Source organism: Amblyomma mixtum, chromosome 5 (assembly GCF_055824585.1).
Source record: "Amblyomma mixtum isolate Tamu chromosome 5, ASM5582458v1, whole genome shotgun sequence".
In the NCBI taxonomy this organism is placed as follows: domain Eukaryota; kingdom Metazoa; phylum Arthropoda; class Arachnida; order Ixodida; family Ixodidae; genus Amblyomma; species Amblyomma mixtum.
Window position 1 is genome coordinate 68,832,359 of NC_143016.1, and position 20,630 is coordinate 68,852,988.

The following is a 20,630-nucleotide window of genomic DNA, read 5'->3' on the forward strand; positions in this document are numbered from 1 at the left end:
AAGCATCTCTTTTTTCTCTTTCTTTTTTTTTAACTTTCTCCTGCGTCGAAGCGCCGTATCTGTAACAAGAACTCCGGTACTTCTTGATCCAACAGGGCTGCCGGGCTTCATACCATTTACTTTTAAAGGCTCCACAGCCAGCGGAACGAGTCAAAACAACCATCCATCTTTGCTTGCAGCGAGCAGGTCGCGCTCTCAAAAGACCGAGGCGCTCGACTCGGTCGCGCTTCTTAGCGCCGACCCGCGCAAGCACACATACACTCACGCACAGCCAAAGCGTGCTTCCCTCTCCTTAGTGGCTCCCGGCTTCCTTCCGTGAAAATCCATGCCTCTCGAACCGCCGCGCTCGTCTCTTCGCCGCATCTTTCAGCGGCGGCGGCGGAGGCAGCGCGCACCTTTGCGTCCCCATCCATCCCTCCTCCCAACCTCGGCTCGCTCCAGTGGACTCTCCCCGAAAGAGCGAAGCACGCTGGCAGCGGCAGCAGCGCCACCGCGGCTGCGCCCAACGGCGGCTGGCCGAAACCCTCCCGCCGCGCGACGCGCCGGTGCAGCTAGCTCTGCCGGGGCGGAGGAGTCGCGCCGCGCGATCGCGTTCGCATCGGGTCGCGCCGGCTCACTCGGCGTTGCGCCTCCGGCGGGCATGACGCGCTCTGCTCTCCTCGCCTCTTGCCGCGCCACCACCGACGACAACGCTGCGCTCCCCTTCGGGTTCGTCGTCGCCGCCTCCTCCGGCAGCGCCGGACTTTGACACGTGAGGGAACGCGCTTCATTCGTCGCATCTCTCCCTCTCCGGCTTCATTTCCCACCGACGGAAGTGACGGAAAAAAACGGCGTTCTTCCTTCTTCCCGACTCCAAGGAGCGGTGCGCGCCGACTTGTTTCTGCCGTCAGTGCTTGACGGCGAACTGCCGAGAAACTTTTAAGAGACAGGAAGCGGGGGACTCCGCGGCACCCTTCGACTCCAAGGTGTGAGACGGTTCCATAACTTGGCTGGAAGAGGTTCGTGGTTCACCCGCTTTGCAGCGTAAGAACTAGCGGACCTAAACTTTCGCATCTTCAGGAACGATTCGAAAGTTGCTCTGGCGAAAGTGAGGTAGGAGAATTCTGGGAGGAACACCGAAGAAGGAGCGAACTCGGGGGACGTCCTTGGTGCAGTCTTTACGAGAAAAAGGACCTTGATTTAGTCCAGTCAGATCGGAGGAACCGGTGACGACAGTGGCAGCGAAACAATTTGATTGTGGTCTTCCGACTCGTTGGGTGCGTACGACCCTCCCTGTCCCGGGTGCGACGATGGATGAGACCTGAAGCTGACGGTGAGTGATCACTCTGTGCCTGTATTACGAACGCGACTTTGTCTCTGGGTGCGAGGAGACGGTACGTGCGTTTCTTACTCTTTTTCTTATTTTTTTTTCAAAAGGAACCTAACATTTTTTTGCCATGACGGTACGCATATTTTCTCTTCGATTTCACAATTACAAGCATTATCAAGAAGAAGGCACCTTAAGTTCGAAATTCAGCGTGAGTACTTCTGAAGGAATGCAGGTTTTCGCAAGCGTAATGAGTAATATTTCAGAGGAAACTGTGTCGCTTCGCGCTCTGGAATTTAATTACCGCTTCAGCCTTCGCGGGTGTGACTTGCGATATGCGATGTTTCGCAAGCCAAAGTTAATTTCGCTGAAATTACAGAACCTCAACACTGACCAAAACACGGCTAATGGCACTCACCAGTGATGACATCCCTGACCCTTGTGGTTAATTAGATACGTTCTGATTGTGAAACCCTAACGGCCGTTGGTGAGGTCTTACACATAGAGGTTTTCGTCGCAGGTATGGAGCTGAAAGTGGAACATACGCCGTTCTTTAACGTCGAAAGTTTTTTCAGAAAATATTGCGGCTTCGAAAGAGCTCCCTCACTTAATCCATTTTTTTTACGCAGGCGCTGAAAAATCGCGCGCAGAAATGCTAACGTGTTTGACACTTATTAAAATCAAGTTAAGAAGTATGAATCACGTAGCTGAACTAATCTTTCTTATATGAATTTTTTCGACCATAGTTGCTGAGAAAGAAGGAGTTATTGTACTTTTTGCTTTCAGCTTGTGCGGAACGAATGTAAACTTTTTTTTATCTACTGTTTCTTTCGCTTTTTGGAGCGAATTAGGATGTAAGCAAACGTACGAAATCTGGCAGCATTACTGAGCATCGAGTTTTCCGGAAACAAAACAAACTAGCGCTTACTTTACGAGCGCGCGATACGTCACTTATCTACTCGTCTCAAAAATTTTCATTTCCTTGAACATTTCGTATTAATGACGTTATATGACAGATGCGTGCTCCCAGTCCTAGGACTTACCTTAAACTGTATAATAATGAATGAAAGCATAAACGGGGTAGTGTTGCTTGTGAGGTAAACAAAAAAAAATTCAGTGGCTCCGCGAAAGTACAGATCGCCTACACATTCCACACGATCGCTAGGTACATGATCAGGCGGGGACCTCAGCCCTTCTCAGTAGTTCCGCTCAAATTATTTCAGATTATTCGGCCTCTCATACACATGTAACACTGCCACGAATTCCTTCGCATTTTTTGTACAATTTTCCTTCCTCCTAGAATGCTTGCCTTCTTTCGAACTTGGCAGATCGTCTACGGATAGAAGTGGAGCAAGCACTTCTACTCCCGAAGCCTTAGTTCTGCCTCGAATAAAGTCGTTTTCCTCTTCCTCGTCCTCAAAAGAAGCCTTCACAAAACGCTCGCAACATATCCCTCTATCAGACCGCGGTGGCTACATTCGCTGCTACATTCACAAGGCCGAGAGATGAAAGGCGTAGCCGCCTGCCTCAACCCTTTGCCGAGAGAATGCACCGATGAACAGAGCGTTGCATTTTGGTGTCCGCCCGCTGCCGACGTTGCAGTTCGTACTGCTCATCGCGTGCGGAGTGCCATTCGTTCGCAAAGCTGCGTCCGCCGGCGGCGGTCGAGGCGCAGCCTAGCTGTCGCCGCGAATTTGGCTCTCCATTAATTCTCGCCGACTTCGCGTGCCGCCGGCGAGCGAGGTGCGCAAGCGAGGAGTCAAAATGGGAACGCTTTTGAGCGCTGAAAACACGCGCACGCTATGGCGAAAGGCCACCGTTGTAAACATGCGTGCGTACATACTCGGCTGCCGGCGCTCTCTCTAAGTGGCCGACAGATGTTTCAGCGGGCGACTTTGGGCGGCGTGGCGCTTGGCGATAAGCTCCCCGGTCTTCCGCTTTTCCTCACCTGCGAAGAAAGAGCTGTGGGATGCGCCGCTCTTTAGCCTCTGCGCAGAGGCAATAGGCGGTAACGTCGACGTCGGTGGACTTATTTATTGTGGTTTGGTGCGTTCTGGTTCGCTTATAACAACATTTGCTGAAGTTTAAATTGTCGTAACCGTGCAAAACAACTGTCCACTTGTATACTGCGTTTCGTAACGTCTTCATTGATTTAGTATCATCATTTTTTTACACAACGTGGTTGCTGGCCCAGCTGTTTAGCTGTTCAGCTATTAGGACCAAAGTCGCGGGTTCGAATGCCTGCTGTAAAGGCCACGTTTTGAAGAAAACAAAGCGCAGAAACGCCTGTGTGCACCGTGATGTTAGTGCGTGTTAAAAGAACCCCAGCTGGTCAAAACAAATCAGAAGCCCTCCCCTACGGCGTTTCCCACAGCCCGATACAGCTAGGGGACGTAAAACCCTACATACCATATCATGTTGTACCGTACTAAGCTTTTTTATTCCGCAGCAGCAACTCAGATGACGCTGCTCAACATATCTAGAGAGGCGTATCTATTCAATATGAAGGTGTAGTTTGCAAGATCTGGTAGCAGAGACCACAAACTGCTTACTTGTATAACGAGAATGGTGTCCTAGGCGCATAAGTTGACAGAGAAACGTTGGATTGCAAGCAAAACTGCCGTAAGGTCGTTCTTCTCGATAGCTTTGCTGTGAACCCTCTTGGCGCCCATTTAATCCGGTGATGGAAGCCATCTAAGATTATATGCTCAAACAGTAAATGCGTCATCAAACCGGCGGCTTCCTAACCGACTCGATCTCTTGCCGAGACGTACAGTGAGTTAAAGAGGGGAGCGTGTAATAGCGAAGCAGTAGAGCGGCTGCGGGTACATTGCGTTTATAGTTGTTTAGTTTAGTTTCTTACATGGCCCGTGCAAAGGTATGGTGCAGAAACAGTCGGCTCGTCTCAATAAAGCTGAGATGCAATTTTTATCGCGCACATTTACGCTGATGGGATTCCAAGTAACCATCAGTGGTAAAGCACCTCACAGTTCGGCTATTCGAACACCTTAAGGGAGCATAGGATTACTTGAGGATATTGGTGTAGACTACGGCACGGCACTTCAGCGGAATAACCACGGCACAAATTATAATGCTCCAAGGGAGCAACCTATACTCCACCGTTGCATACAAGTGGCATGTTAGTTCCAGTATGCACAATTTAAGCCGAAAAATAATTTTTTAAAGCGAACGCCCCACGCTCTCGCCCTATAGTCCTCCTTGCAGTATTCGATACCGCAGTGGCCTTGGTGTCTCCTCTAGATGAGCAGCAGATATTACCGTCACGTGGCGCACATTAAGGTATGGGATTGACATACAATTAGAACAGATTAAGTTTCGAAAGTACACCTTATACTAGACCAAGGTAGTATACGCACACACAGTAATCGAGTCCTGATCTATAAATCCGCAGATTCTCAAGAAAGAGCAATAAAAAATTAGATTGTTTCCGCGATATCGTTCGAAGCAAGAGAATCTGTGGGAAAAAAACACTAAATAATAAAGAAGTGGGACGCGCAAAGAAAGCCGGTGAAACCTCACGCGAAAGAAGAAAACGTGAGAGGAAAATACAATCCAGCTTTGTTTACCTTTTTATTTCACACGGCAGAAACACGTTTTTCCTTCATCACGGCCACCTCTAAATTAAGGTGCGGGGAATGAGACGTCCCAGTATTCGCGTCAGAGCCACGACTTTTTGCGTTGGTTTCCTTTGTAGGAAATTTCCTGTTTTTGTGCAGAAGGCATATAAAGCCATTGCAGGTTGCTGCACGTCCTTTATTAATCTATGCGACAAATATTGCCGTTGAAACATTAAGCATGGTCTGTTTAGAGACCAGAAGTTGCGTGGCGTGCAGAGGTTACCTCGCTGCCAATGTCACTGCGTCGTAGCTAGCACAGAAAAAACTGAGAGTCCGAAAATAAAGCTAGAAGTAAAAAACAAAAACCAAAGTGTGGATCTCACAAACCACGGAGCCGCATCCGTGCGGGTAGAGTACTCTGAGCTGTGCTTCAGCACTGCAATCATAACGCGATCGCAAAGCAGCATTTGGAAGCATCACCGCATACCTGCTAACCAAATGGGAGAAACCTCTACAGAGGACAGTGACCCTGCGCCACCGTACTCCGCTCACAAAGTCGTTACCTTTACGAATCCCATGTGTTACAGGGAGGAGAGGGGATTCGGAAAAAAGTAATTGCACCGACCGCAACTATACTATACTCGCGGAAACCATTTCAACCTTAGGGACTGTTTCTGTAACGTTCTCAGATTGTCTCATTTCGCGCGCGAGCGCTCGCTCGTGCATCTGCCCTAATCAGCAGAAGCAGAAAAGCGCTCCCGCGGGAAAAAGTGCCGGCGCGGATCTTCGAGGCGTCTGCGCGAAAAAAAAAAAAAAAATATCGAGAAAGACGGCGAAATAAGCGGTTTTTCGACGGCACGTCGTCGTCGTCGCCGCTTACATCCGGGTTCGTTCGCGATGCTCCGCGCCAAGAACGCTATGAGGAACAACGCTACGCTACGTGTTCGTACAGGAAGAAAAGGAAGGGCGCAGAATGTCAGGGCGGCGGGGGTGGGAGTAGGGGGGGGGGGGGGGGTGAAGAGAAGTGACTCGTGCTGCGTACACGACTAAGATGTCGGCCGACCACGACGACTGCTGCTGCTACCTGCCCTGCAAGCGTTGTCTTTCCTGCGGTGAATCCGACGACGCCGCCGCCGCCGCTGCTCGGAAGGAAAGCCGACCTCGCGTGTTCAGGGCAGGTCTACGGCTGACCCAACGTTAGCGCTAGCGGCGGCAGCGCGCCGGCGGTGAATTTTGAGCGCCACTTGCGTCCCGTCGTCGCGGGCTGAGACAGCCGGCGGTTCCGGCCAGCCGCATCCATTAACGCAGCGCGCTGGCCGCTGCCGCTCGCGAACTGCGCACCACCACCACGCTCGACGAGTTTCCTTCCGATCCTTGCCGGACTGCTGCGGCAGCGCGGGAGAAGAATATATATGAAAAAAAAATAATAAGAATAATAAACTAGTGAAAACCGCGCCGCCTTCATCGCCTTACAACTTTCTTCACTTGCCACGTCTCGAGCCGCAGCCGCTCGTTTTGTGTACTCTTCTTATTCGCTGCTCACTTTTTCGCGTCTGCTTCTTTTTTATTTTATTTTCATTTTTTAACTTCTACGCAGTAGTTCCGCGTTTGCCGACGTGGTTCGATAACGCTGAAAGTAGGTCAAATCAGCGCGCGATATTAAAATAGCGGGAGTGCCAGCAAAAATGCGCGCTAAAATCTCGAGCAGCGCTGAAAGCCGGCGTATAGTGTGGAGGAGGTCGAAGAAAGTAGATAACGTAAAAAATAAATGTAGTGAAAAACTGAGGAGGGGTGAAATGTGGAGGGGAAAAAAGGGTATCGGCCGTAGTGTACACGCGAAAAACCGCAACATTACCTCAACTATTTTCAGCTTTCGCGAGCGAGCACCCATATCGTTTTACGTTCGGCAGGCCGGTCAATTTTTGTTTTTCATCTGAGTAGTGCGCTGATTTTCTGCCGATGCAGAAGGAAGCATATTGATTTTCTTAGACGGACGTGTACTCGATATTTTTTATTTTTGTTTTGCGCCACCTGATTAGCGTTCGTTCCTTGGCACTGCGCGATTGCGCTTTCGTCGGTTACACAAGAGGATCAAGAACACTCTAGAGAAAAACAAAATTTTTGCTGCCATTACGTTCACCTTTACCTAACTTGAAATGTATAACCTCTGCTCGTCTCCTCAAGTCGTTATAGTTGATCATCCGAACAACAATTGGCGCTTACCCATATTGGGGGTTGGCCAAGAATCCAGTGGCATTGATAGGTTAATCAGAAAAATATACCAAGAATCTACGAAGGAGAGTGAAGACGAAGTAGGAGGTGCTCTTAGATGTCTGAGGATTCTATCACACTTCCATTTTTCTGTTGTATTCCGGTTTATCTATGTTTCCGCTTTATGCAGCATGTCTCTGCGTCCGTCACTTGGGTGGATAACACGATTTCTTTAGCTCTTGCCCTTATAGGACCGTTCATACTCCTCGTTTTGACGAGTGTAACTTCACGCAGTCCTTTCAGGGCCTTATGTAGGGTCAGTGAATCGTAATGCGAAGACCGAAGCGCACACCCCCGATTGTAGTTTGAACGTCTAACAGCCATCCAGGAAAATTTGTAAGCGTTTGATGCTTAGCATTGCTGTTTTACATTGGAGTCTTCGTCGGTAATGAGCAGTCGAGGCAAAAAAAAAAAATGTTTATTGTTCGTTTATTCAGTAACGAACTCGGACTGAGATTCCTCCGCATTTCTTTTATTTAACAGTGCACTTGACGTCACACAGCCCCAGTGCTACAGAGAAGGTTACAGCTGGACCATAAGTAGCAGAATGTGGTGAGGGGAAGCACTAATGAGCGGAAAAGTAGCGAGAAAAAAAAACAGTCAGTCCTAACTGCGATGTATTCAGAGCTTTGTTTCGTCATTGTTTCATCTCGCTCTCCTGGCACCACTGCAGAATCGCTCCTGTTCGAAAAACTGCGCAGATATCGTGTACGTGTTCCCCACGAAGGGAACACAGCAACTGCAGTTCGGCAGGGAACATGCCCAACAATCCCGGGCAAAAATTTTGAAAATTGAAAAATTGTATGATACTGTTATAAAAAAATTATTAATGGTCGGGATCCATTCTTCTGATAAGTCGCAAAATCTTTCTTTTGAAGAGCTTCCATTGATCGCATCGAGCAGTTAAGACTGCTATAAAACCAATGGGGAGGGCTTTTGACGAGAGCAAATAACGTTAATGGAAAAAAAATTTCAAGATTGACGTCGGGTGATCTGCGGGTATATAATTGTTACAGTGAAATCTTACAATATATTAAAAAAATGCGTTCATAAATGGTTTTCCACTCAAAAAATCTTTTGCCCAGAATTGTTGGGCATGAATAGGCGCGCATCTGTGCGAGCTCGAGTGCGTTTCGTGCCCAATTAAATGGCGTTAATTTATATCTGCTCAAAACATAAATAAAACACATATACGCACACATGTATACCTTTACATTTATACATCACGCCATACGCAGGTTGAAACACAAAAAGATTTCGAGGTAAAGCGCTCGCTTTCCCTCAGAGAAATAAATCGCAGTGTATTGACTTCTTTTCGTCCGCACACTGGCTCACACTAAAGTGTCTTCATGCAGACGTGCCGCACTGAGAACACTGAATGATCTTGGCGCGCTGAAGAATCAGTATTTGGTGCACCTTAGTCTCCACGTTTCGAATGCTTAGATCGGGGTAGGGCACCTGAAAGAAGTATCATTTACTCCAAATTCAGTGAACAAAAGACGCTCTTTTGTTAAATATTAGTAGCACTTGCTCTATTTGATAAACATGCAGGCGTGAATTCTTGGGTTTACAAGAATAACAACAAACCAAAATGTTTCAGGAAACATTAAAACGGGTTTTATTCTTCACGGTCATAAAGAAGTTTCATGTAATGCGCCACTGCTGATTATTTGCTGCCCATGCATATTCTAGTTCAAAGTATGCACACTTCCTGCCAAGTATTCTGGTAAGACACTCATCCAAACCGTCCACTCGGGCGGGAAAAATAGAAGCAATTTAGTTCCGCTTGAAGATAAAGGGACGGCTGCTTCTAATATTTCAGCTCACATCTTGCCACAGACTAACAATATCGTCGATGGGCCTCAGGCGTTTTGCTCAGGTTGGTTTTATAGGACGGTTTCACAAAGCATTACGCCGCGTAATTAAAATGAGATCTAATTGCAGTGCAGTCACCGCATGCACACTATAGAACGGATCCCGGTGTCTCTTTCCACATGGCATTTGAAATAAGCGCAAAAACGAAACAAAAACCAAGAAACCCTCGTAGGCTAGCGCTATAATCTTCTACCACCGACTGTTATGGGACAGAAATACACAGAAATCCTCAAGACGACACAGTTTCCGACAACGTTCGTATTATATCGGCTCCTTTTGTTCTCCGTCAATACCGTGTGCGCTGCTCACTCGACGCTGATGGGTTGGGGCATGAAATAGAAAAAAGAAAGAGAGAAAGGGATAGCTCGAAAGGCAGAAAGTTAACGGGGAAAGAAAAAAGTAAAGGACACGATGCCAACGATCTGAGAGGTAGAGTGTGCGTGCGTGTCCTCCCTTATCCGGCAAGCGAACGACGCTCCATCCGAAATCTTCCTAAAGACTCTAAAATGGGCCTGAAGAATTTCCTCTTGGCTTCCTCCCTTAAGCCGGCGCCGCCAGCGGAGACGGGCATTACGTAACGCCGCAGGATAGAAAGAACCACCGCCGCTGAACGCTGCGTCCCGTAAAAGCAAAGCTACGCTAGACAGCTCTTCGAAGAAAGTGCGTAATGGAAGAAGGATACCGCTGACACTGCGGCTGCCCGAGAGACGAACCTTAGGGGGGAGAATCGGGAGGAAAGGGGAGAAAAGAAATAATAAGCGGAAGCGTATCGCATACACGGGAGGAGACCAGCGAGAGCTCGAGTATAGGGTCTTCTCTACGTGATCGCGTGCGGAACGCTCTCTGTTTTTCTTTTTCTTTTTTTCTGGAGTGAGCGAGTAAGGGTAAGAACGAGAGTAAAGCTCAGGAAGGCGAAAACAAAAGAAATCGAGGGACACAGGTACGAAAGGCAAAAGAAAAAAAAATGTAGGAAATGGCACCTTCGTATTCAGAGCAGGAGAGGCATGTGACGAGAGATAAAACGAAACTGCGACACGAAGGCTCCAGGCGTTCAAACGGCGAACGGGAAGGCACTGATGGGGGAATAGAAAACGAAAAAAAAAGAGCGAGAGAGAGAGAGTACAAAGTACGGAACACTGTGAAAGATGTGAGAAGACGACGAAGAAGCGAATAAAATTGCCTTTCCTTCTTTCCATCTTTCGTGTCAGTGCAGAACAAAGCGTTGCGCAGGGATGGCTATGGCTGGCGGAAAATTATAAGAACAAAGGGTTGAAAAAAAAAAAAAACACGCATTGCTTTATCGTAAGCCCCGTTCACTCAGCGAGTGAGTGAGGAGGCTCGAAATGAAAACCCGGGGGCGATATAATAAGGCGGCCGGCGAGTGAAGGAGCTAAGCAAATGGGAATTGAGATACGCCCGGAACAACATCTGTTCCGAAGGAGCTTGAAAACGGAGATATTGAGTTCATTGAGAGAGAGAGAAAACACCGCGTGTAGCGGTGAAAAGTTTATTGCCGAGTCGTTGTCACCAGGCCAGAACTAACAGTCACCAATGAAGCGGAAAGCATAGTCAGTAACCATTCTAGAATCCCCGGCCGTCAACTTTACTCGCACGTTATTAAATGATTGTTAGAGCACTGATCATGTTTATATTCAATTTTTTTTTTCTTATTCGTCACTGGCCACCGCGGTGGCTCAATGGTTATGGTACTCGGCTGCTGACCTGAAAGACGCAGGTCCGACCCCGGCCGCGGAGGTTGAATTTCTTTGGAGGAGAAATTCTAGTTGCCCGTGTACTGTGCGATGTCAGTGCACGTTAAAGAACCCCAGGCGGTCGAAATTTCCGGAGCCCTCCACTAAGGCGTCTCTCATAGCCTTAGTCGCTTTGGGACGTTAAACCCCATAAACCAAACTAAACAAATCTTATTCGTCACTACTCCATCTCGTGCTCAGTGTGCTAAGTTTAGAATCCAACCTGAGCGAAAACTTCCGTTTTTATGTTTCAAAAATAACACGCGTACATAGACAGTATGAACGCACATATCCGTTTATTTTATTTGCTGCTCTGCATATCCAGCTCGCTGTAAGACGTATGTCAAGATTACGGCGCTCAACCTGCGGCTCCAAACAATGAAAAGCACACCTTTGAGCGTTGGCGGAGCAACTTCGAGCCGACAAACGCGGAAGAGAATTCCATACGCTGAATTACGAACAATTGCGCGCATACTGCCAAGTCGCTTCTACAGCGCAGCAGCAGTTATTTACTGAACGTCTGATTCAGAAGTTTCGTTATAAATTCAATAAATGCATTATCGCTGACTTCAGTTGGCTGCTATATCCGGCGCAGAGAAAACATAGAGGGTGTACTACATGAAATGTGGCGCATGCGTGATGGTAAAAAAAAAAAAAAACAAACACTCAGCCTCTATAATTTCTTCGGAAGCAGCTTGTAAACATGACCGCAGAAACAACTGCCAAAGGAGTTTATAGAAGAAAAAGCAACAACAGACAAACAACAAGTATAGCCCAAGCATGGGAACTTGCTGGCTCATCTGAAGCAATTGCAGGCATAGCTTTCGGCGCTAGCAGGCTCGGTAAACAGAAATTTGCATCTCAAGCCAATTCCTCAGGCGCACTCCCCGCAAGCTCGGGCTGGCCTAAGCGCCTCCTGTGAAAAACGGAACTTCTTCCGGTGAGCGTAGGAATAAAAACGAAGAGACCACGACAAACAGTCGCTTAGATACGGAAGAAAAAGGACTGCAGGTTTTCTGCGTGTTTCATTTACATGACAATCAAGGTACACTTCTTTTATCTAAAAACAGCAGCGTTTTTTCCTGCAACAAAAGCATCGAAGTTTCAAGCCGGCTGCTGTTTAATACGATCGAAGTCTCTCTGCGCACCAAGCATTTCCTTCGCGCACCTCATTCCCTGTGCCTCTTCTAGCCTTAAGGAATTACTTGTTCCGTACCGACATGTTTAAGTTATCTTTACACACATTTTTACGTACAGTTCCCGGCATATGTAGGTACTAAATACTGTCAAGCCCTCTTGTTACCACATTGCGGACATTTTCTTGAATGCATTCAAGTTTCCTTTTATGCGTAGCATATTGCAATCACTCAGTTCAGCCCTTGGGCGCGGCCGGGCAGCCACCAAACCACGTGACGTGACGTCACGACAGCCGGAGGAAAAACCGTAGGTAATGATGATGGCGATTCTTGGTGAGAATTGCAAACACAGTAAAAAAAAAGAAAAAAAAAGAACGGCTGAGCATGGTGGCGGTTGCCACCGCCCCGTTTCAAAGGGAGCGCTCCTATCTATCCATCCATCCATCCATCCATACGTCACGGAGGAAAAGCTGCTGAGAAAATCGAGTGCCGACAAGGAATACCTCGCGCAAAAAGACCGCGCAATATGCAACGCATTCTTGGCTTAACCAAGCTAAGCCTCGGCATTTTTTTTTTCTGTGAGACTCTCGTGTTCCTGATTTAATTATTCTTGACTCGAAAGCTACCGATAAAGTATTCGCGTCTGCAACATATTTTTCGAACGGTGGAAGTGTGCCTTCCCAATTCAGCTACACTATCGTTAGTGCTTGCCTCACTCGTTAGGGATGCAAGCAGTTAAAAAAAACGGGCCGCTAGCTTCAAACAATGTTTTTCATGAGTCGACTAGCGCCAGTTAAAAAAAAAAAAAAACTGCGCCGGTGCAGTCGGCATCCCGTAGACTTTTCGTGCCAACCGTACTCTTGTACCAAGTTTATGGGAGTCGGGTTTTGCCATGAACACTATTGACTAACACGCTGAACATGAAAAAAAGAAATGAAAGAAATAATCAAATGGCGAGTCTGCGACTGAAAGGTCGCTGAACGCTGGTCTCGAGCGGGAACGAAAAACAGGCACGCAATTGTGGGCGCAATTCGGCTTCCTAAAAGCGCCAAACCGCAGACAAAAATGCGAGCTCTCCTGCGCTCCATCGTGCCCGCGGTGTCGGCGGTGATTCGCTTTTTTCTTTCCTGTTTATTTATTTCGCGAAGCGGCGTGGCGCGACGCGTCATTTGGTGCCGAGCGAGCGCCTGTCGATAATAGTCGGCGCGAAAACAGGCGTCACGAAAAAAAGCACCTGCGTCGGTGGCGCCGGGAAAAGCGAGGAACAAGCAAAAGCAGAGGACGCCGCCTAGCGTCAAGAACGTGACAAGCGTCGTTTCTCAAGAGAGATCGATGGCTTCATATCGGGCGGCAGCGTTAAGGCGCGAGCGGAAAAGCATGTGTAATTCGCGGGGTGTGCGGTTATTATCGCACGCCTGAGACAAATGGAATCGCGCGTTACGACGGGCAGCAACGCGCCGTCCAGACTACGTTCTCCGACTTCATCGAAACGCACGCGCGCGCTATCTCGACACTAAACACCCTGTTTCGCGCATTTGGGCGTAAAAAGAAAAAAAAAAGGCGCAAAGCCAGAGTTATTGCTTTTCCCGAAAATCGTGCGATGCCGGGGATTGGTGAAGTTGAAAACATTGCAGTCTAGACGCCGGTTATATTGAGTCTTCAGGCGTCATTTTCCGTTTCCGCTTGGAAGATTCGTACGCAGTTCCGTATACGCGCAGGTTTTGAGCGGAAAGAAACAAGATGGCCCACTCCGTAGAAGCAATTCAACGACTCGAGGGAAGTGCGCAAGCAGAAATGTTTGCAGCCCACGTACCTTGCACACGGCTTACGGGAAGCATTTTCGTTAGTAGGAAATAAGCGTTGCTGCGGCCTGTTTAGACTGTCGATATATCTAGCGAGCGTATGTAACTGACCGCTACTGTATAACGATGTGCCGCTTAAAGTTCAAAAATCTCTCACGCGCCTGTGAACAGGGAATGCGAAAACAATGTTACTTTAAATTTTTTCTTAGTGCGAAAGCGGTACTTAGGACGATCAAAGCCAACCAAAATTGCATGACCTCGAGGTTGACCTATAGCCAACGTGCAGAAATAAGGTAAATATTGCCGCTACTTGGTTTAGAACCCGGGGCGGCGTGAACAGATCACCTTCGCTAGTCACTTCTCGAGAGAATTATGCTGTCGGCGCAGCCGATCATGCATCGTTTGAAGCTGCAACACACTGATGATGATTATGACGATATCTTCAGGCGTAATGGCACATACCCACAGCCGGGGATTGGCCAGGGTGCATAGACCCTCGCGCTGTGCATTGCACGTCGTCGTCTCTATCAACTTCCACCTATGCGCAAAAGATTTCGCACGTCCTATTCGGTTTAACTACCCTAAAATACCATTTCGTTAATCTGCGTAATGTTCCTCTTTATTCGGTTCTCTTCATTGAGGCATTCTTTAAGCACACTGTGCTTGAATGCTTGCGTTCCGGGCTGAAAACATAATGCTTGAAAGGAAACAGTGTGTTCTTTTTTATGCATTTTTATGTCTTTGCCACATCGGTGAGCGGATGATTCCTTTGCTTTCTTGCAATATGAATTTGCCTTCCTCCGTCATGAAGAATAAATACCGCGTCGGCAAATACGACGTGGGCGATAGGGCAGCAGGATCTCTCGCATCGATTATGAGTATTTGCTCTCACTACGTCCCCCGTTAGGCTCGGTTAGGTTAGGTTATCCGAGGAGATCCGAACCAGTGCTTCAATTAATCACTTATGGTGACATATACACAGGTCTGTGTGACTAACTGCCTATACCTGAATGGGGTTAATGCCGGAGGGTCGGCATTAACTGAGTGTAGCGTTCGGTTCAGAGACTCGAACGCCCTCTAATATATGCAAGGCACGCCGGTGTACGCGGCGCGGGCACCGTGGAAATTAGCGCCCCCGAAACGCTGGCTAGAGTTACCTGCAACACATCTGAATTCTCGGTGCGCTCAACGGGGCGTTTTTTCCGTGCAAGCTGTCTAATGCGGCTCAGCACTCAGGCTGCGTTAAATACAGACGCTGCGTTCTTCGCAACAATACTAAATATCAGCACGTGTGGTCAATACACGTCGTTTTTGAGGTCTCTTTGCACGGCGGCTTTTGAAGCTAAGTCTTCGCGATGGCTTCTTGCTAGACTGATGAAACACTTTGAATACTGTCGCACATGTAGGTTTCATATCTTTGTGCAAGCAAGAGAAAGGTTTCTTCTTGTATGTATCGAAACGTGAATGGCAAGTTTCAAATTCCGGTGCTGATGCACGAAGTAATCAAGAACTTCAGCCGGAATCTCTAATTTTTTGCTAGTCATTTCTAAACGGTTTAGTTGCTATAAGGCTAAAATAAATCATCTTTCAACGCATTTGCATGCTGCGTCCCGCAGTTCAATTTCTCTGCTTATCCTATACTAAACTACTGGGATGTCACGAGGTGAACGAAGAGTTTGCAAGCATATAACCTGCCAGTTCCTACTGTCAGATCAGCAGTTCGGCTATACATGTTTTGCCTTAAAACTCTACGTAACAGCTCAGCCAGTGTGTATTTGCAAGCGCTTAGCGAAGTTTTTTCCTTTTTTCTATCACGGAGTGAGTTGAGCTTCAAATCTGTATGTAGAGCTCAGTCTTAGCGCATATTGAAAAATCTAGAAATAAGAGGGAGAAAATCGCTCTGTTGTAAGGACAGTGTGCTAAGCAGATTGGTAACCTGTCGAACAAGCGCTGGCTGATATTTTCGTTGGATCAACGTCAGCTAGGCAGACCATGAGCGTGGGCAGGGGTGAGGAAACTGGACACACTGAACAAAGACGGGGCAGGAGAAGAGTAATCTGCCCTATACGCTGGCATGGTAAATATAGAATACGCATGTACAGAACGCTGATTATGCAAGCGCTGAAAATGCAGAATACGCGCCGCCAATGACGTGCTTCCTTGATGAGAGCAATCAGTACCGAGTTGGCTTAGGCCTCGGTGCACGCAACTAGGCGACGAAAGAGTGCGCCTCGGCGCCGGAGAGTGATGGCGTCGCTCGTCGCCGTCCCTGTCGCGCGTATTACGCGGCCGAGCGAACTCAGTCAATGTTACCCGCTGTCGGGGGCGAGAGTGGCAGGAAAGGGTGCGTTAAACACGCGCCGAGGCTCCGTCGCGTAGCTTTCTCCGCGTAGCACGGCGGTGGCGTGGGGCGCCGTGATTAAGTAGAGCCGGTCCGGCGACGACGAAAAGCAACCGCTGTGAAAGGTCAGGCATGGTAGCTAGCCAAGCGTCCGCACATGCGCGGGAGGGGGGGGGGGGGGGGGGGGGGGGAATCTGGGCTGAGCTGGTAGTGGATCCACGGCGCTTTCACTCGCAACGGTCGCGACAGTGAACACATGATGATGGGAATACGGGAGTGAGACGCAGTATGGGCATCTTCTTTCGTTCGTTTTAGTTGCTCTCAGAACTCCCCATGAGCCATACTAAAAGCGATTTCAGAGATTTCGATCACAGTCATGTTGGGAGCGCCGTACACGGGAAGTTTACGGTCACGAACAACGTAACTTGAGATGACGGAGGTAGAATCAGCAGCTAGCAGTTTAGCGGTGCAGCTACGAGATTATGAACCGATAACGGGGTAACCGCAGGCAGGAGAGCGCAGGCAAGCCCCTCGTCTTGTTGTCTCGACATCGCACTGTTGGTTTGTGTTGCACTGTGTGCGTGTATCCGACGGCAGGTTTGGTCATCCATCTGTCATTTTTTTTTTTAACCTGTAATGACTACGCCTAGCGAGGTTCCATAGAATGTAAACATTTTTAAGTCGCTGAAGGTTGGGTAGCGAAAATTACTGGGTAAAATTTTCACCATAGCACACGTCAGAACCCTACCTAAGCCGTTTAGGCGTGAAGCAACTACGGCTCTCTTCGGAGCTACGCGATCTTTGTTGCCTGAGGCTGAGAATAAATTTAGTGATCCAGGATGGCGTGTGTGCACACAAAGTAGTAGACTTACGGACGGATATTGGTGTAACATATTTATGCGTTAAGATGCCAGAAGACGCTGAAGTTACATGATGATTCTTGACCACGAATAGGCTGTAGCGTGTTGGCGCGCGGTGATTTTTTGCATCAGGCTGCTGGCTTGATACTTTTCGGATATATTTCTCTGTAAATACCTCCCTGTAACAAATTCGAGATGAAAAGAAATCGCCTTCATACCAAGCAGTGTCGGCACTTTTTAGTGTTATCTGCAAGTACGCCGTGTCGAAATAATGGAGGGAAAACCACGCTCATTGCGCGTGTTGGACGTGGTCACAATGTTCCTAGACGCTTCCCTTTTGCGATTACTTTACTTTCAGCACGTGAGTATGAATAAGAGAGCAAGTGACTATGTTATTTAGTTAGTAGTTAGTTTGTTAGTGAGTGAGCGAGCGAGAGTGAGAGTGAGCGAGCGAGTGAGTGAGTGAGCGAGTGAGTGAGTGAGTGAGTGAGTGAGTGAGCGAGCGAGCGAGCGAGTGAGTGAGTGAGTGAGTGAGTGAGTGAGTGAACGTGTGTGAGTGAGTGAGTGAGTGAGTGAACGAGTGTGAGCGAGTGAGTGAGTGAGTGAGTGAGTTTGAGTAAGTGATTGTCGGTGAGTGAACGAGTGTGAGTGAGTGAGTGAGTGAGTGAGTGAGTGAGTGAGTGAGTGAACCAACAGATGAGAGTCAAGGCGAAGAAAGCACAAAAAGGAAGCTATTTTCGCTACTCTCATATTTTAATGGGCCGTTTAAGCATGCACGAACTTCGTAAACATGAGCCTACGCTAAACAAAGGCGCGAGTGCACAAACAAGCGATACCGAGATTAGAACTTCGGCACGCAGCTCGCGAGTAAGGAAGTCTCTGGGTCCTTGGACCAAAAACGACAAGCATCGCCCGCGCCAGTCAGCTCCGCCCGTTGCGCCGGCGTCGAAATGTGTGTGAGAAACGGTGATAAGAGCTCGGAGAGAAAAGGGTTTTGCGCCGCGTTTCGGTTACTGGCGCAGGGGGCTGGACCCACGCCTAGAGAAGCGGAGGGCAGGCGCTTCGCGGTGCTCACTTTCGTCTTTCCTTCGGGCTGTTGTCTACCGAGTAAGCCCTTCCCATACGGCTCCCCATTTCTGACAAATGAAGCGATGAAAGCAACTTAGCCTTCACCGCGTGACTGTGCCGATCGTCTTCCCTCCTCCTCCTCCTCCTCCCTTTCTCTGCTACCTTCGCCTCTTCCTTTTCTTCCCAGTCTCTCATTCTTTTCCTCTTTCTCTTCCCTCCGCGACCGCTCTTTCTGTGTCCGCGTGCTGTGCCGAGATAGCGGTCCAGTTTGGAGCCAGTCACAATGGTTTCGGCATGCCTCTGTCGTGTCGCCCGCTAATCGAACTCCGTCCACACTGGGCTATGCGATCCGAGGCGAGGTTTCTATTTGTTTTCGCGCGGCGGACGAAATGAGACGGAGGAATACAGTGTTACGCTTTCGGGCCGTGAAAGAGAGCGGAATGTGCTCTGTGGGTATTTTTTTCTCGTGCCTTTTCTCCTTGCGTTCGCCGCGAAGCGGCAAAATCCGTAGTTTAGGCCATTCTCATCTCCGATGGCCCACTGAAAACATCGATTGAGCTCTGATCACTTTGGGCGAATGGTATATGGTGAATTCATAGTTAAGCGCCCCAAAGGATGTTGTGGCCTTCGTTACATACTGCAGTTAAGGGCGGACTTCGGATAACATCAGACGATCTTTCACATCATAACTAAATTCAGTAACTTTTTAGGCTCTTAGCATACCTGCTATGTACTTTCAATTAATATTGGACAGGGTGAGATGTGATAATTTTCATCCCAACAAAAGTATTATTTTTATTTTTAGCACGAGAAGTGGTTGATACTGCACACGAAAAGAGAGCAACACACGCAGAAAAAGTGGAAGACCGGGGGCTTGGATAATCAGTGCTGTGCTCACACCGAGCCATAGTAACTATCTATTTCTTGGGCAATAAAATTTCTTGCGCCATAGGATTTCATTCACTCGAAACCTCATTTCGTCACCTCTCTCCCAACGCCCAAACCTCTTTCTTTTCATGTGAGCACGTGTGGTGCTGGTTGTAGTGGGGAAATGCCAGCCCACGCGCTTCGGAACGCACAAAAACAAGAGCTACGGTGCGACGCAGGCCACGCTTCGTGAAGGGTCTCTTCCACAGCGCTCCAAAACCGCGCTCCAGCAATCGGCAAAAGTGCGCTGTGTCTGTCGCCCAGGGATGAGGGGGTGGGGGGGGGGGCAGTCTCCAGTTGGATGAACGCCGGAGGGGAGGGGGGGATGTGCAGCCGGGGAAGGACGCACGGGTCTCCATTCTTCCCCAGAGAACACAAAAAAATAACAAAGAAAGAGTAGAAAGGAAGAGAAAAGAAAAGCAGGAGAGTGTGCAGGGAGGGGGCTCACCCTCTCAGCTCCAGAGCGTGAGGTAGAGCCGGCAGCGCAGAGCGCGACTTCGGCGACGACTACGACTGCTCTGTGACTGGCCGTTCAGCGGGCTCAATCAAGTGCGCGGCGAGCTGGCTGCTTGGGTGGGGCTCGGCTCTTCGGCTGGCCCGTGTGCGGCACGTAGATAATTCAGGTGCGCGCGCTCGCCCGACTCGCTTCTTCCTCCTCTCTCTCTCTCTCTCCCCCCCCCCCCTCCTCTCCCTTTCTGAATCCGTCTACCACTTCCTATGGGCTTACACCGGGGCTCCGGTTCTGTCGCGGACAGCAATAAAACACGCGCGAGCCGAGACAAAAACGGAACCAACATCGGGAGTGCAATTCAACGTTGGTCAGCGCGGAGACAATAGGAAAGCGCAAGCCGTGACTCTGCGCTTTTTTTTTCTTTCGTACACGTCTGGTTCAGCTCTGCCGAGCTTTTTTCGCGCTACTTCTTTTCATTCCTTCTCTCTGGGCTTTGTTCTTGTCTTCTTTTTTTCTTCCTGCGCCATTTCTTTGGTTCTTCGCTGCCGTTACCAGTTTCGTTCTTTCTGCCACACCCTTTTTTGGCCATGTGGGGGAGTAAGCCCTGCTGTAACCGCGGTTGCCGGCGCTGCCGCTCTTTGTCTTTTTTGATCATCGTCTCAATTTCGCCGACCGTTCAGCGGTGGCTGCTGCAGCTGCGGTGAGCTTGGTGCGTTCTACCCTCCGCGACGATTCGAGCCGCCTAATGACCCGAACGAGGAGTGAAGAGGGAGGGCATCCCGGGAAAGGTGTACCACAGAGAGAGAGAAGAGTTGAAGGGAAGGACGCTGTACCGTCGGTTCCGTCCCTCCCTCTTTTTTTCCATCGAGTACGACGCATTATTTTGTGCGCCATTGGGAATGGAGAATGGTGCGCTCACCATGCGCCGTTCCAGGAGCTCTCCTGTTCCTGTATCGTGTGGTCATATTTCTGGGAGGAGTCGGGCGCTGTCGTAATCAACGTGCGGTCATGCGAGTATGTTGGCAAGAAATTAAAATAGCATTGTAGATGGTTGGTTTGGGGGAAGGAAGGGGAATGTTGTTCTCGTGTCATGTTTTGCGTTTTATCAGTTGAACGCGACATTAGTGGGTGAACAACCATGCGCTCCCATGCAGCCACTGCGGAAGAAGCCCGTACAACTTTAGCGTAATTGGATTTCGCAACTTAAGCGTGCAACTTGGGTTTCGAACAGCGCACTTTATGGCCTTGTTTTACCGGGCATGAG

General features: G+C 48.9%; 1 protein-coding gene across 1 annotated transcript in view; it reads left to right on the forward strand.

Annotated features, from left to right (window-relative positions):
- The first annotated feature begins 505 nt into the window (after nt 1-505).
- The window catches only part of LOC149342511 (uncharacterized), a 134,515-nt gene continuing 114,390 nt past the window's right edge, over nt 506-20,630 (forward strand). Inside the window, exon 1 of the mRNA XM_089544900.1 lies at nt 506-1,312. The gene's annotated coding sequence lies outside the window, so the exon portion shown is untranslated. The remainder of the gene's footprint in view (nt 1,313-20,630) is intronic.